Raw genomic sequence first — 14,985 nt, 5'->3', positions numbered from 1 at the left:
GTGGACCTCATTTGGAAACCCCCCTCTAGAAATCCTGCATTTGCCACTGTGCGTAATTGGATACATCTCTCCGTGTATGCGATTCTGGGCATTTTAGGGCAGTGACAATGCAGTGGCACAGAACTGTTCTGTATTGTGGGAGAACCATGGGAGTGTCTTGGTTATGTATCACAAACTCCATTCGATTCTGAGGCATGCTTTCGGGGAAGGGAAGCCTGTTCCTGGTCCATACTAAGTCCATACATGTGTCCATACTAAGTGATGGATATGGCGGTTTGCATTAAATCAACAGGCAGCACTTGGTTCCACTACTGGATACAGGAACTGTATTAGCAGTATGGACTTTCACATTAGCACAAGGGTGTAAGTGTACAGCCACTCTGAGTGTGACTCCGCATCAGGCCCTTTGTTGGTATGTTAGGTGGTGGTAATTGGGGAAGGCTCAATTTATTTACAGGCTCTATATATCAAAACAGGGCAAATAGGGAGAGCTACATATACACACATACACATATTTATATATATATATATATATATATATATAGATATATATATATCGCAAATATAACATATAGAAAATACTGTACATATAAATTATATATAACACACAGATATATATATATATATATATATATATATATACACACACACATTAGGGATGTGCACGAACCACCAATTTTTACAATCCAGAACCTGAAATTCGGATTTAAAATCCAAATTCCAAACCACATGAAGATACGAATTGGGACTCAGATTGGATCTACTCTGACGAACCAGACCAGGTTTTGGTTAGGTTTGGATCCACAAAACATGGGTGGATTCGGATTTCTGGAGAAATGAACTGCACATCTCTGAATATATAGAGAGGAGCGGGTTCGGTTCGTCAAGATCCAAACCCCCCCCGAACTTCATGTGTTTTACACGGGTCCAAGGCAGTCTTGGGTCTTCCCGCCTTGCTCGGTTAACCCAAACGAGGCCGAACGTCATCATCCCGCTGTCGGATTCTCGCGAGATTCGTATTCCATATATAGAACTGCGCGTCCCCGCCATTTTCACTCGTGCATTGTAGATTGAGTGGAGAGGACGTGGCTACGTTCTCTGTCTGAAAAGCTCAATATCTGTGCTCAGTGTGCTGCATTGTGGTAACCACCAGTATATTATAGTAGTACAGTACAGTAGGCCTTTGCTGTATCTTGCAGCTCCGTGTCAGACTCAGTTCTAGTATCCTGATCAGTGCTCAAAATCTGCTGCATTGTTGTGACCAGTATATAGTAGTACAGTGCTGCATTGTGGTGACCACCAGTATATAGTAGTACAGTACAGTACGCCATTGCTGTATCTTGCAGCTCTGTGTCACTTCTAGTATCCATATCTGTGCTGCATTGTTGTGACCAGTATATAGTAGTACAGTGCAGCATTTTGGTGACCACCAGTATATATAGTAGTACAGTACAGTAGGCCATTGCTGTATCTTGCAGCTCTGTGTCACTTCTAGTATCCTGATCAGTGCTCAATATCTGCTGCATTGTTGTGACCAGTATATAATAGTACAGTGCAGCATTGTGGTGACCACCAGTATATAGTAGTACAGTACAGTAGGCCATTGCTTTCGATTTATTACTGGCATATAATTCCACATATTAAAAAATGGAGAACAAAAATGTGGAGGGTAAAATAGGGAAAGATCAAGATCCACTTCCACCTAGTGCTGAAGCTGCTGCCACTAGTCATTGCAGAGACAATTCAATGCCATCAACGTCGTCTGCCAAGGCCGATGCCCAATGTTATAGTAGAGAGCATGTAAAATCCAAAAAACAAAAGTTCAGTAAAATGACCCAAAAATCAAAATTAAAAGCGTCTGAGGAGAAGTATAAACTTGCCAATATGCCATTTACAACACAGTGGCAAGGAACGGATGAGGCCCTGGCCTATGTTCATGGCTAGTGGTTCAGCTTCACATGAGGATGGAAGCACTCATCCTTCCGCTAGAAAAATGAAAAGAGTTAAGTTGGCAAAAGCACAGCAAAGAACTGTGCGTTCTTCTAAATCACAAAACCCCAAGGAGAGTCCATTTGTGTCGGTTGCAATGCATGACCTTCCCAACACTGGACGGGAAGAGGTGGCTCTTTCCACCATTTGCACATCCCCTGCAAGTGCTGGAAGGAGCACTCGCAGTCCAGTTCCTGATATTCAAATTGAAGATGTCACTGTTGAAGTACACCAGGATGAGGATATGGGTGTTGCTGGCGCTGAGGAGGAAATTGACAAGGAGGAATCTGATGGAGAGGTGGTTTGTTTAAGTCAGGCACCTGGGGAGACACCTATTGTCTGTGGGATGAATAAGGCCATTGACATTTCAAAATACCCCAAAAATCACCTCTTGGGTGTGGAATTATTTCAACAGAAATGCGGACAACTGGTGTCAAGCCGTGTGTTGCCTTTGTCAAGCTGTAATAAGTAGGGGTAAGGACGTTAACCACCTAGGAACATCCTCCCTTATACGTCACCTGGAGCGCATTCATCAGAAGTCATTGACAAATTCAAACTTTGGGTGACAGCGGAAGCAGTCCACTGACAACTAAATCCCTTCTTCCTCTTGTACCCAAGCTCCTGCAAACCACACCACCAAGTCCCTCAGTGTCAATTTCCTCCTTAGACAGGAAAGCCAATAGTCCTGCAGGCCATGTCACTGGCAAGTCTGACGAGTCCTCTCCTGACTTGGATTCCTCCAATTGATCCTTGAGTGTAACGCCTACTGCTCCTGGCTCTGCTGTTGTTGCTGCTGGGAGTCGATCATCATCCCAGAGGGAAAGTCGGAAGACCACTTGTACTACTTCCAGTAAGCAATTGACTGTCCAACAGTCCTTTGCGAGGAAGATGAAATATCACAGCAGTCATCCTGTTGCAAAGCGGATAACTCAGGCCTTGGCAGTTGTGTTGGTGTTAGACGTGCGTCCGGTATCCGCCGTTAGTTCACAGGGACTTAGAGAATTTCTTGAGGTAGTGTGTCCCCGGTACCAAATGCCATCTAGGTTCCACTTCTCTAGGCAGGCGATACCGAGAATGTACACAGACGTCAGAAAAAGAGTCACCAGTGTCCTAAAAAATGCAGTTGTACCCAATGTCCACTTAACCACGGACATGTGGACAAGTGTAGCAGGGCAGACTAAGGGCTATATGACTGTTACAGCCCACTGGGTAGATGTATTGCCTCCCGCAGCAACAACAGCAGCGGCAGCACCAGTAGCAGCATCTCGCAAACGCCAAGTCGTTCCTAGGCAGGCTACGCTTTGTATCACTGCTTTCCATAGCTGACAACCTCTTACGGAAACTGAGGAACATCAGATTGGCTTACCCCAATTGGACTCTCCTGGGGATTTGTGACATTGGACAACGCCACCAATATTGTGTGTGCATTACATGTGGGCAAATTCCAGCACGTCCCATGTTTTGCACATACAATGAATTTGGTGGTGCAGAATTTTTTTAAAAATGACAGGGGCGTGCAAGAAATGCTGTCGGTGGCCAGAAGAATTGCGGGCCACTTTTGGCATTCAGCCACCGCGTGCCGATGACTGGAGCACCAGCAAACACTCCTAAACCTGCCCCGCCATCAGCTGAAGCAAGAGGTGGTAACGAGGTGGAATTCAACCCTCTATATGCTTCAGAGGATGGAGGAGCAGGAAAAGGCCATTCAAGCCTATACATCTGCCTACAATATAGGCAAAGGAGGGGGAATGCACCTGACTCAAGCGCAGTGGAGAATGATTTCAACGTTGTGCAAGGTTGTGCAACCCTTTGAACTTGCCACACGTGAAGTCAGTTCAGACACTGCCAGCCTGAGTCAGGTCATTCACCTTATCAGGCTTTTGCAGAAGCAGCTGGAGAGATTGAAGGAGGAGCTAAAATGGAGCGATTCCGCTAGGCATGTGGGACTTGTGGATGGAGCCCTTCATTCGCTTAACCAGGATTCATGGGTGGTCAATCTGTTGAAATCAGAGCACTACATTTTGGCCACCGTGCTCGATCCTAGGTTTACAGCATACATTGTATCTCTCTTTCCGGCAGACACAAGTCTGCAGATGTTCAAAGACCTGCTGGTGAGACACTTGTCAAGTCAAGCGGAATGTGACCCGCCAACAGCTCCTCCTTCATTTTCTACCGCCACTGGAGCTGCCAGGAAAAGGATCAGATTTCCAAAACCACCCGCTGGCGGTGATGCAGGGCAGTCAGGAGCGAAAACTGACATCTGGTCCGGACTGAAGGACCTGCCAACGATTACTCACATGTCGTCTACTGTCACTGCATTTGATTCTGTCACCATTGAAAGAATGGTGGAGGATTATATGAGTGACCGCATCCAAGTAGGCACGTAAGACAGTCCGTACATATACTAGCAGGAAAAGGAGGCACAAACTGGCTTTATTTTACCTAAGCCGCCCCCCCCCCCTTCCAGTGTGTACTCCGAAAGAGTGTTTAGTGCAGCCGGTCACCTTGTCAGCGATCGGCGTACGAGGTTACTTCCACAAAATGTGAAGAAGATGATGTTCATCAAAATTAATTATAATCAATTCCTCAGTGGAGACATTTACCAGCAATTGCCTCCAGAAAGTACACAGGGACCTGTGATGGTGGATTCCAGTGGGGACGAATTAATACTTTGTGAGGAGGGGGATGTAAACAGTGAAAGGGATGAGGAATCAGAGGATGATGATGAGATTGACATCTTGCCTCTGTAGAGCCAGTATAAGCAAGGAGAGATTGATTGCTTCTTTTTTTGGTGGGGGCCCAAACCAACCAGTCATTTCAGCTACAGTCGTGTGGCAGACCCTGTCGCTGAAATGATGGGTTTGTTAAAGTGTGCATGTCCTGTTTATACAACATAAGAGTGGGTGGGAGGGCCCAAGGACAATTCCATATTGCACCTCTTTTTTTTTATTTTTATCTTTGCATCATGTGATGTTTGGGGCCAATTTTTTTAAGTGCCATCCTGTCTGACACTGCAGTGCCACCCCTAGATGGGCCAGGTGTTTGTGCCGCCCACTTGGGTCGCTTAGCTTAGTCATCCAGCGACCTTGGTGCAAATTTTAGGACTAAAAATAATATTGTGAGGTGTGAGGTGTTCAGAATAGACTGGAAATTAGTGGAAATTATGGTTATTGAGGTTAATAATACTATAGGATCAAAATTACCCCCAAATTCTATGATTTAATCTGTTTTTGAGGGTTTTTAAAAAAAAAAACCACCGAATCCAAAACACACCCGAATCCGACAAAAAATTTTAAGGGAGATTTTGCAAAAACGCGTCCGAATCCTAAACACGGCCGCGGAACCGAATCCAAAACCAAAACACAAAACCCGAAAAATTTCCGGTGCACATCTCTAATATATATACACACACACAATATGACACACACACACATTTATATAACAAATACATATTGTATTTAACAAACACAAAACACATATATACCAGACATACCGTACATTTACTTTTTATGCACCAGATGCAGGTTGCTGATAGGGACGGGGCCTGGTACTTTGTGGGTCTCTGCTGGATTGATAATCTGGTTTTCGACAAAAAGATTTCAGATTGAAGTTCTACATGACCCTGAATCTTCCTGGAGCTGAGGCTGTAGACAAAGCTGCTACTTTTGTTTATGGAGAGGGGGAAGACAGAGAGGAAGTATTGATTATGACGTTCGATGAAGTCTGTCTCACTGCAAAGGATGTCATTATGGACAGACATGCTTTAATGCAGCGGTGAGGATCCTGGAGAGAATATGCACTGTTATTGGCATGGCTAAAGTTATTGCCATTAAAATGTGATTATAGACCACTTACTGTACAGATGATCTTATCAGGGACAGGTTAGGTTGTGGCAATGAAAGGACACCACATGCTGTGAGAAAGGACTAATTCTAAAACCCACCATTCACATATGCATGCTCCACGAGCAATCTAACAAAAATGTGCAGGATTTCAGGAGAGAAGCTAGTGTATGTGACATCAGGTCACCAGCACTGCCATGCTGTGTGATTTGTGGCGGGTGCCATTACTCCAATCAAATGGGCTGGGAGAAAGAGCACTTTGCTTATGCAAACATCTCCTAAAAAATGTTCCTGGAATGGGTCAGACCTGTTCTTGGCACTCCTGAATTTGAGGAACACCCCCAGGAATGGACTCCCTTCGCTTTAATCTAAAATCCATCATTCACGCCTACTTTTGAAAAAGCATTTCAGCAGGAGCGCTTTAAGAGAGGAGGAGGCCCGTTAGAGATGAGCGGGTTCGGTTTCTCTGAATCCGAACCCGCCAGAACTTCATGGTTTTTTTCACGGGTCCGAGCAGACTCGGATCTTCCCGCCTTGCTCGGTTAACCCGAGCGCGCCCGAACGTCATCATGACGCTGTCGGATTCTCGCGAGGCTCGGATTCTATCGCGAGACTCGGATTCTATATAAGGAGCCGCGCGTCGCCGCCATTTTCACACGTGCATTGAGATTGATAGGGAGAGGACGTGGCTGGCGTCCTCTCCATTTAGATTATAAGAGACTGAGAGAGATTTACTGGAGCTGACTAGGAGGAGTACTGTTACTGTAGAAGTGTAGAGACTGAGTGGAGAGAGTTTACTAGTGAGGACAGTGCAGTTTACTTTATAATCCGTTCTCTGCCTGAAAAAAGCGATACACAGCACACAGTGACTCAGTCACATACCATATCTGTGTGCACTGCTCAGGCTCAGGCCAGTGTGCTGCATCATCTATTATCTATATATAATATTATATATATCTGTCTGACTGCTCAGCTCACACAGCTTATAATTGTGGGGGAGACTGGGGAGCACTACTGCAGTGCCAGTTATAGGTTATAGCAGGAGCCAGGAGTACATAATATATTATATAGTGAGTGACCACCAGACACACAGTGCAGTTTATTTAATATATCCGTTCTCTGCCTGAAAAAAGCGATACACACAGTGACTCAGTCAGTCACATACCATATCTGTGTGCACTGCTCAGGCTCAGGCCAGTGTGCTGCATCATCTATTATCTATATATAATATTATATATATCTGTCTGACTGCTCAGCTCACACAGCTTATAATTGTGGGGGAGACTGGGGAGCACTACTGCAGTGCCAGTTATAGGTTATAGCAGGAGCCAGGAGTACATAATATATTATATAGTGAGTGACCACCAGACACACAGTGCAGTTTATTTAATATATCCGTTCTCTGCCTGAAAAAAGCGATACACACAGTGACTCAGTCAGTCACATACCATATCTGTGTGCACTGCTCAGGCTCAGGCCAGTGTGCTGCATCATCTATATATATTATATATCTGTCTGACTGCTCAGCTCACACAGCTTATAATTGTGGGGGAGACTGGGGAGCACTACTGCAGTGCCAGTTATAGGTTATAGCAGGAGCCAGGAGTACATATTATATTAAAATTAAACAGTGCACACTTTTGCTGCAGGAGTGCCACTGCCAGTGTGACTGACCAGTGACCTGACCACACTGACCACCAGTATAGTTAGTAGTATACTTATATTGTGATTGCCTGAAAAAGTTAAACACTCGTCGTGTGACTTCACTTGTGTGTTTTTTTTTTTTTTATTCTATAAAAATAAAACTCATTCTGCTGACAGACAGTGTCCAGCAGGTCCGTCATTATATAATATATAATATATACCTGTCCGGCTGCAGTAGTGATATATATATATTTTTTATATCATTTATCATCCAGTCGCAGCAGACACAGTACGGTGGTTCACGGCTGTGGCTACCTCTGTGTCTCTGCACTCGGCAGGCAGTCCGTCCATAATTGTAATACCACCTAACCGTGGATTTTTTTCATTCTTCTTTATACATACATAGTTACATAGACATCTTCTCTTTATCAACCAGTCTATATTAGCTGCAGACACAGTACAGTACGGTAGTTCACGGCTGTGGCTACCTCTGTGTCTGCACTCGGCAGGCAGTCCGTCCATAATTGTATACCACCTAACCGTGGTTTTTTTTCATTCTTCTTTATACATACATAGTTACATAGACATCTTCTCTTTATCAACCAGTCTATATTAGCTGCAGACACAGTACAGTACGGTAGTTCACGGCTGTGGCTACCTCTGTGTCTGCACTCGGCAGGCAGTCCGTCCATAATTGTATACCACCTAACCGTGGATTTTTTTCAGTCTTCTTTATACATACATAGTTACATAGACATCTTCTCTTTATCAACCAGTCTATATTAGCTGCAGACACAGTACAGTACGGTAGTTCACGGCTGTGGCTACCTCTGTATCTGCAGTCGGCAGGCAGTCCATAATTGTATACTAGTATCCATCTCCATTGTTTACCTGAGGTGCCTTTTAGTTGTGCCTATTAAAATATGGAGAACAAAAATGTTGAGGTTCCAAAATTAGGGAAAGATCAAGATCCACTTCCACCTCGTGCTGAAGCTGCTGCCACTAGTCATGGCCGAGACGATGAAATGCCAGCAACGTCGTCTGCCAAGGCCGATGCCCAATGTCATAGTACAGAGCATGTCAAATCCAAAACACCAAATATCAGAAAAAAAAGGACTCCAAAACCTAAAATAAAATTGTCGGAGGAGAAGCGTAAACTTGCCAATATGCCATTTACCACACGGAGTGGCAAGGAACGGCTGAGGCCCTGGCCTATGTTCATGGCTAGTGGTTCAGCTTCACATGAGGATGGAAGCACTCAGCCTCTCGCTAGAAAAATGAAAAGACTCAAGCTGGCAAAAGCAGCACAGCAAAGAACTGTGCATTCTTCGAAATCCCAAATCCACAAGGAGAGTCCAATTGTGTCGGTTGCGATGCCTGACCTTCCCAACACTGGACGTGAAGAGCATGCGCCTTCCACCATTTGCACGCCCCCTGCAAGTGCTGGAAGGAGCACCCGCAGTCCAGTTCCTGATAGTCAGATTGAAGATGTCAGTGTTGAAGTACACCAGGATGAGGAGGATATGGGTGTTGCTGGCGCTGGGGAGGAAATTGACCAGGAGGATTCTGATGGTGAGGTGGTTTGTTTAAGTCAGGCACCCGGGGAGACACCTGTTGTCCGTGGGAGGAATATGGCCGTTGACATGCCAGGTGAAAATACCAAAAAAATCAGCTCTTCGGTGTGGAGGTATTTCACCAGAAATGCGGACAACAGGTGTCAAGCCGTGTGTTCCCTTTGTCAAGCTGTAATAAGTAGGGGTAAGGACGTTAACCACCTCGGAACATCCTCCCTTATACGTCACCTGCAGCGCATTCATAATAAGTCAGTGACAAGTTCAAAAACTTTGGGTGACAGCGGAAGCAGTCCACTGACCAGTAAATCCCTTCCTCTTGTAACCAAGCTCACGCAAACCACCCCACCAACTCCCTCAGTGTCAATTTCCTCCTTCCCCAGGAATGCCAATAGTCCTGCAGGCCATGTCACTGGCAATTCTGACGAGTCCTCTCCTGCCTGGGATTCCTCCGATGCATCCTTGCGTGTAACGCCTACTGCTGCTGGCGCTGCTGTTGTTGCCGCTGGGAGTCGATGGTCATCCCAGAGGGGAAGTCGTAAGCCCACTTGTACTACTTCCAGTAAGCAATTGACTGTTCAACAGTCCTTTGCGAGGAAGATGAAATATCACAGCAGTCATCCTACTGCAAAGCGGATAACTGAGGCCTTGACAACTATGTTGGTGTTAGACGTGCGTCCGGTATCCGCCGTTAGTTCACAGGGAACTAGACAATTTATTGAGGCAGTGTGCCCCCGTTACCAAATACCATCTAGGTTCCACTTCTCTAGGCAGGCGATACCGAGAATGTACACGGACGTCAGAAAAAGACTCACCAGTGTCCTAAAAAATGCAGTTGTACCCAATGTCCACTTAACCACGGACATGTGGACAAGTGGAGCAGGGCAGGGTCAGGACTATATGACTGTGACAGCCCACTGGGTAGATGTATGGACTCCCGCCGCAGGAACAGCAGCGGCGGCACCAGTAGCAGCATCTCGCAAACGCCAACTCTTTCCTAGGCAGGCTACGCTTTGTATCACCGCTTTCCAGAATACGCACACAGCTGAAAACCTCTTACGGCAACTGAGGAAGATCATCGCGGAATGGCTTACCCCAATTGGACTCTCCTGTGGATTTGTGGCATCGGACAACGCCAGCAATATTGTGTGTGCATTAAATATGGGCAAATTCCAGCACGTCCCATGTTTTGCACATACCTTGAATTTGGTGGTGCAGAATTTTTTAAAAAACGACAGGGGCGTGCAAGAGATGCTGTCGGTGGCCAGAAGAATTGCGGGACACTTTCGGCGTACAGGCACCACGTACAGAAGACTGGAGCACCACCAAAAACTACTGAACCTGCCCTGCCATCATCTGAAGCAAGAAGTGGTAACGAGGTGGAATTCAACCCTCTATATGCTTCAGAGGTTGGAGGAGCAGCAAAAGGCCATTCAAGCCTATACAATTGAGCACGATATAGTAGGTGGAATGCACCTGTCTCAAGCGCAGTGGAGAATGATTTCAACGTTGTGCAAGGTTCTGATGCCCTTTGAACTTGCCACACGTGAAGTCAGTTCAGACACTGCCAGCCTGAGTCAGGTCATTCCCCTCATCAGGCTTTTGCAGAAGAAGCTGGAGACATTGAAGGAGGAGCTAACACGGAGCGATTCCGCTAGGCATGTGGGACTTGTGGATGGAGCCCTTAATTCGCTTAACAAGGATTCACGGGTGGTCAATCTGTTGAAATCAGAGCACTACATTTTGGCCACCATGCTCGATCCTAGATTTAAAGCCTACCTTGGATCTCTCTTTCCGGCAGACACAAGTCTGCTGGGGTTGAAAGACCTGCTGGTGACAAAATTGTCAAGTCAAGCGGAACGCGACCTGTCAACATCTCCTCCTTCACATTCTCCCGCAACTGGGGGTGCGAGGAAAAGGCTCAGAATTCCGAGCCCACCCGCTGGCGGTGATGCAGGGCAGTCTGGAGCGACTGCTGATGCTGACATCTGGTCCGGACTGAAGGACCTGACAACGATTACGGACATGCCGTCTACTGTCACTGCATATGATTCTCTCAACATTGATAGAATGGTGGAGGATTATATGAGTGACCGCATCCAAGTAGGCACGTCACACAGTCCGTACTTATACTGGCAGGAAAAAGAGGCAATTTGGAGGCCCTTGCACAAACTGGCTTTATTCTACCTAAGTTGCCCTCCCACAAGTGTGTACTCCGAAAGAGTGTTTAGTGCCGCCGCTCACCTTGTCAGCAATCGGCGTATGAGGTTACATCCAGAAAATGTGGAGAAGATGATGTTCATTAAAATGAATTATAATCAATTCCTCCGCGGAGACATTGACCAGCAGCAATTGCCTCCACAAAGTACACAGGGAGCTGAGATGGTGGATTCCAGTGGGGACGAATTGATAATCTGTGAGGAGGGGGATGTACACGGTGATATATCGGAGGGTGAAGATGAGGTGGACATCTTGCCTCTGTAGAGCCAGTTTGTGCAAGGAGAGATTAATTGCTTCTTTTTTGGGGGGGGGTCCAAACCAACCCGTCATATCAGTCACAGTCGTGTGGCAGACCCTGTCACTGAAATGATGGGTTGGTTAAAGTGTGCATGTCCTGTTTTGTTTATACAACATAAGGGTGGGTGGGAGGGCCCAAGGACAATTCCATCTTGCACCTCTTTTTTCTTTTCTTTTTCTTTGCATCATGTGCTGATTGGGGAGGGTTTTTTGGAAGGGACATCCTGCGTGACACTGCAGTGCCACTCCTAGATGGGCCCGGTGTTTGTGTCGGCCACTAGGGTCGCTAATCTTACTCACACAGTCAGCTACCTCATTGCGCCTCTTTTTTTCTTTGCGTCATGTGCTGTTTGGGGAGGGTTTTTTGGAATGGACATCCTGCGTGACACTGCAGTGCCACTCCTAGATGGGCCCGGTGTTTGTGTCGGCCACTAGGGTCGCTAATCTTACTCACACAGCTACCTCATTGCGCCTCTTTTTTTCTTTGCGTCATGTGCTGTTTGGGGAGGGTTTTTTGGAAGGGACATCCTGCGTGACACTGCAGTGCCACTCCTAGATGGGCCCGGTGTTTGTGTCGGCCACTAGGGTCGCTAATCTTACTCACACAGCTACCTCATTGCGCCTCTTTTTTTCTTTGCGTCATGTGCTGTTTGGGGAGGGTTTTTTGGAAGGGCCATCCTGCGTGACACTGCAGTGCCACTCCTAGATGGGCCCGGTGTTTGTGTCGGCCACTAGGGTCGCTAATCTTACTCACACAGCTACCTCATTGCGCCTCTTTTTTTCTTTGCGTCATGTGCTGTTTGGGGAGGGTTTTTTGGAAGGGACATCCTGCGTGACACTGCAGTGCCACTCCTAGATGGGCCCGGTGTTTGTGTCGGCCACTAGGGTCGCTTATCTTACTCACACAGCGACCTCGGTGCAAATTTTAGGACTAAAAATAATATTGTGAGGTGTGAGGTATTCAGAATAGACTGAAAATGAGTGTAAATTATGGTTTTTGAGGTTAATAATACTTTGGGATCAAAATGACCCCCAAATTCTATGATTTAAGCTGTTTTTTAGTGTTTTTTGAAAAAAACACCCGAATCCAAAACACACCCGAATCCGACAAAAAAAATTCGGTGAGGTTTTGCCAAAACGCGTTCGAACCCAAAACACGGCCGCGGAACCGAACCCAAAACCAAAACACAAAACCCGAAAAATTTCAGGCGCTTATCTCTAAGGCCCGTGTGCTGCCTCCTCTGTTCGGGCCCCCTCCTCTCTGCCGGCAGTGCCGGAGAATCTGAGCACTAGAGGGCTCAGACTGTACTGTGCATGGGCAGATCACCGGGAAAATGGCACGGCAGCCCTTTTCCCAGTGATTTCTCTGCTGCGCATATGGAGAACACCATGAAAATGGCCACTGCCTGACCTTCTCCATGAGGGAGAAAATACACTATTCCTGGACTTTCCTGGTAATGTATGATTGCCATCAACTGTGGTGAAACACCTTTCTTATCAATTAACTAGCTCACCACAGGTGATGGCAATCATACATTACCAGGAAAGTCCAGGAACAGAGTATTTTCTCCCTCATGGAGAGGGTCAGGTAGGCAAGTATGTGTAATGCATGTCTCAGAGTCATCACATTTAAATAATTATACATTGGTGCTTACTTTGCATATCAGTGTACAGCGAGCAGTGTACACAATCTGCCCGCACAGGAATGGGTTTCTAGCACATGAGCTTGAGTATGTTTTATGAATACTTCTCCCTCAGTTTTCATACATCTAGCATTTAGTGTTCACACTGCCTGCACTGTGCATGTAAGAAGACTGTGTCAATACTGGTGCTCAAAGTGCATATAGTGTATGTAACCAATGCGGCAACTTAGGGAGGGGCACATGCTCCAGGCACCAGATTTGAGGGGGCACTGACACGAGAGGCGGAATAGGCTATAGGGACAGTGGGTAATTTCCCCTCTGTCGGACACACTGTGGAATGTAAACTGGAAGTTGTCATCAGCTCCGGCTAGCGGGCAGTTTCAGGTCCGTTAACAGGGAGCAGCGCTGCAGCTGCATAGTGTTGGTGTCTGGAAAACCCACTACTGGTGATCGGAAATGAAGCATCTGCACTAAGGGTGAGTAAGCTGCCTCAGGTGACTCATTTGGGTATTATCAGATTGGACACACCAAAGATCTCTTCTTAGAGGGTATTGCCACTCTTAGAGTATTGTCAACATCTTGTTGCTAAGCCTGCCTTTTGGTAGCCAAATTATATTAGCCCACCACCTAGAACTGTGACACCCCATGCTATGACAACTCAGGGCATACCTGGACTGGTCTTAACTAAGCCATATCAGTTCCATCTCAATATAGCTAGTTTATCGGCCAGCCTACACCAAACAAGAACAACAAAATGTGTCAAATCCATAGTACAGATGTTCCTCGCACAAGATCTCATTTAGGGGGTCATTCCGAGTTGATCGCACGTAGCTGCCCGTGTGATCAACTAGACGCCACCTATGGGGGAGTGTATATCTGTATAGCAGGGCTGCGAATGCTTGTGCAGCCCTGCTATGCAAAAAAAGTTTCCTGTAAAAGAAGACCAGGGTAAGAGTTAATCTTCTTGCGGTTGCCGCTGTGACCGCTTTCTTCGCTAGAGGCGTCGCTGCGCAGTTCCGACCTGTTTGCACAGCTGCAAAGAAGCGCAGCGTACAATCAGGTCAGAATGACCCCCCTAGTCATGCCCTGAGGCAGTGAGAGAGAAATAGCAGACCTGGAGTTTGTAAAATACAAAACAGTATAATGGAATGGTGGCCAAACTGACTTTACTCCACTCACAACAGGGATCCTGGAAACTAGCTTATACTGAAGTTGCCTAAGCTGACTAATTCCCTGGAGTTTAAAACACATACAAGAGAAATGTAGTAAAAACTAGTGATGTGCACCGGACATTTTTTGGGTTTTGTGTTTTGGTTTTGGGTTCGGTTCCGCCGCTGTGTTTTGGGTTCGAACGCGTTTTGGCAAAACCTCACCAAATTTTTTTTTTCGGATTCGGGTGTGTTTTAGATTCGGGTGTTTTTTTCAAAAAACCCTAAAAAACAGCTTAAATCATTGAATTTGGGGGTCATTTTGATCCCATAGTATTATTAACCTCAATAACCATAATTTACACTCATTTTCAGTCTATTCTGAACACCTTACACCTCACAATATTATTTTTAGTCCTAAAATTTGCACCGAGGTCGCTGGATGGCTAAGCTAAGCGGCCCAAGTGGCCGAGACAAACACCTGGCCCATCTAGGAGTGTCACTGCAGTGTCACGCAGGATGGCCCTTCCAAAAAATACTCCCCTCCCCAAACAGCACATGACGCAAAGAAAAAAAGAGGCGCAATGAGGTAGCTGTGTGAGTAAGCTAAGCGACCCTAGTGGCCGACACA

This window comes from Pseudophryne corroboree, chromosome 2, assembly GCF_028390025.1.
Source record: "Pseudophryne corroboree isolate aPseCor3 chromosome 2, aPseCor3.hap2, whole genome shotgun sequence".
In the NCBI taxonomy this organism is placed as follows: Eukaryota; Metazoa; Chordata; class Amphibia; order Anura; family Myobatrachidae; genus Pseudophryne; species Pseudophryne corroboree.
Note: the sequence above shows the minus strand (reverse complement) of the source record.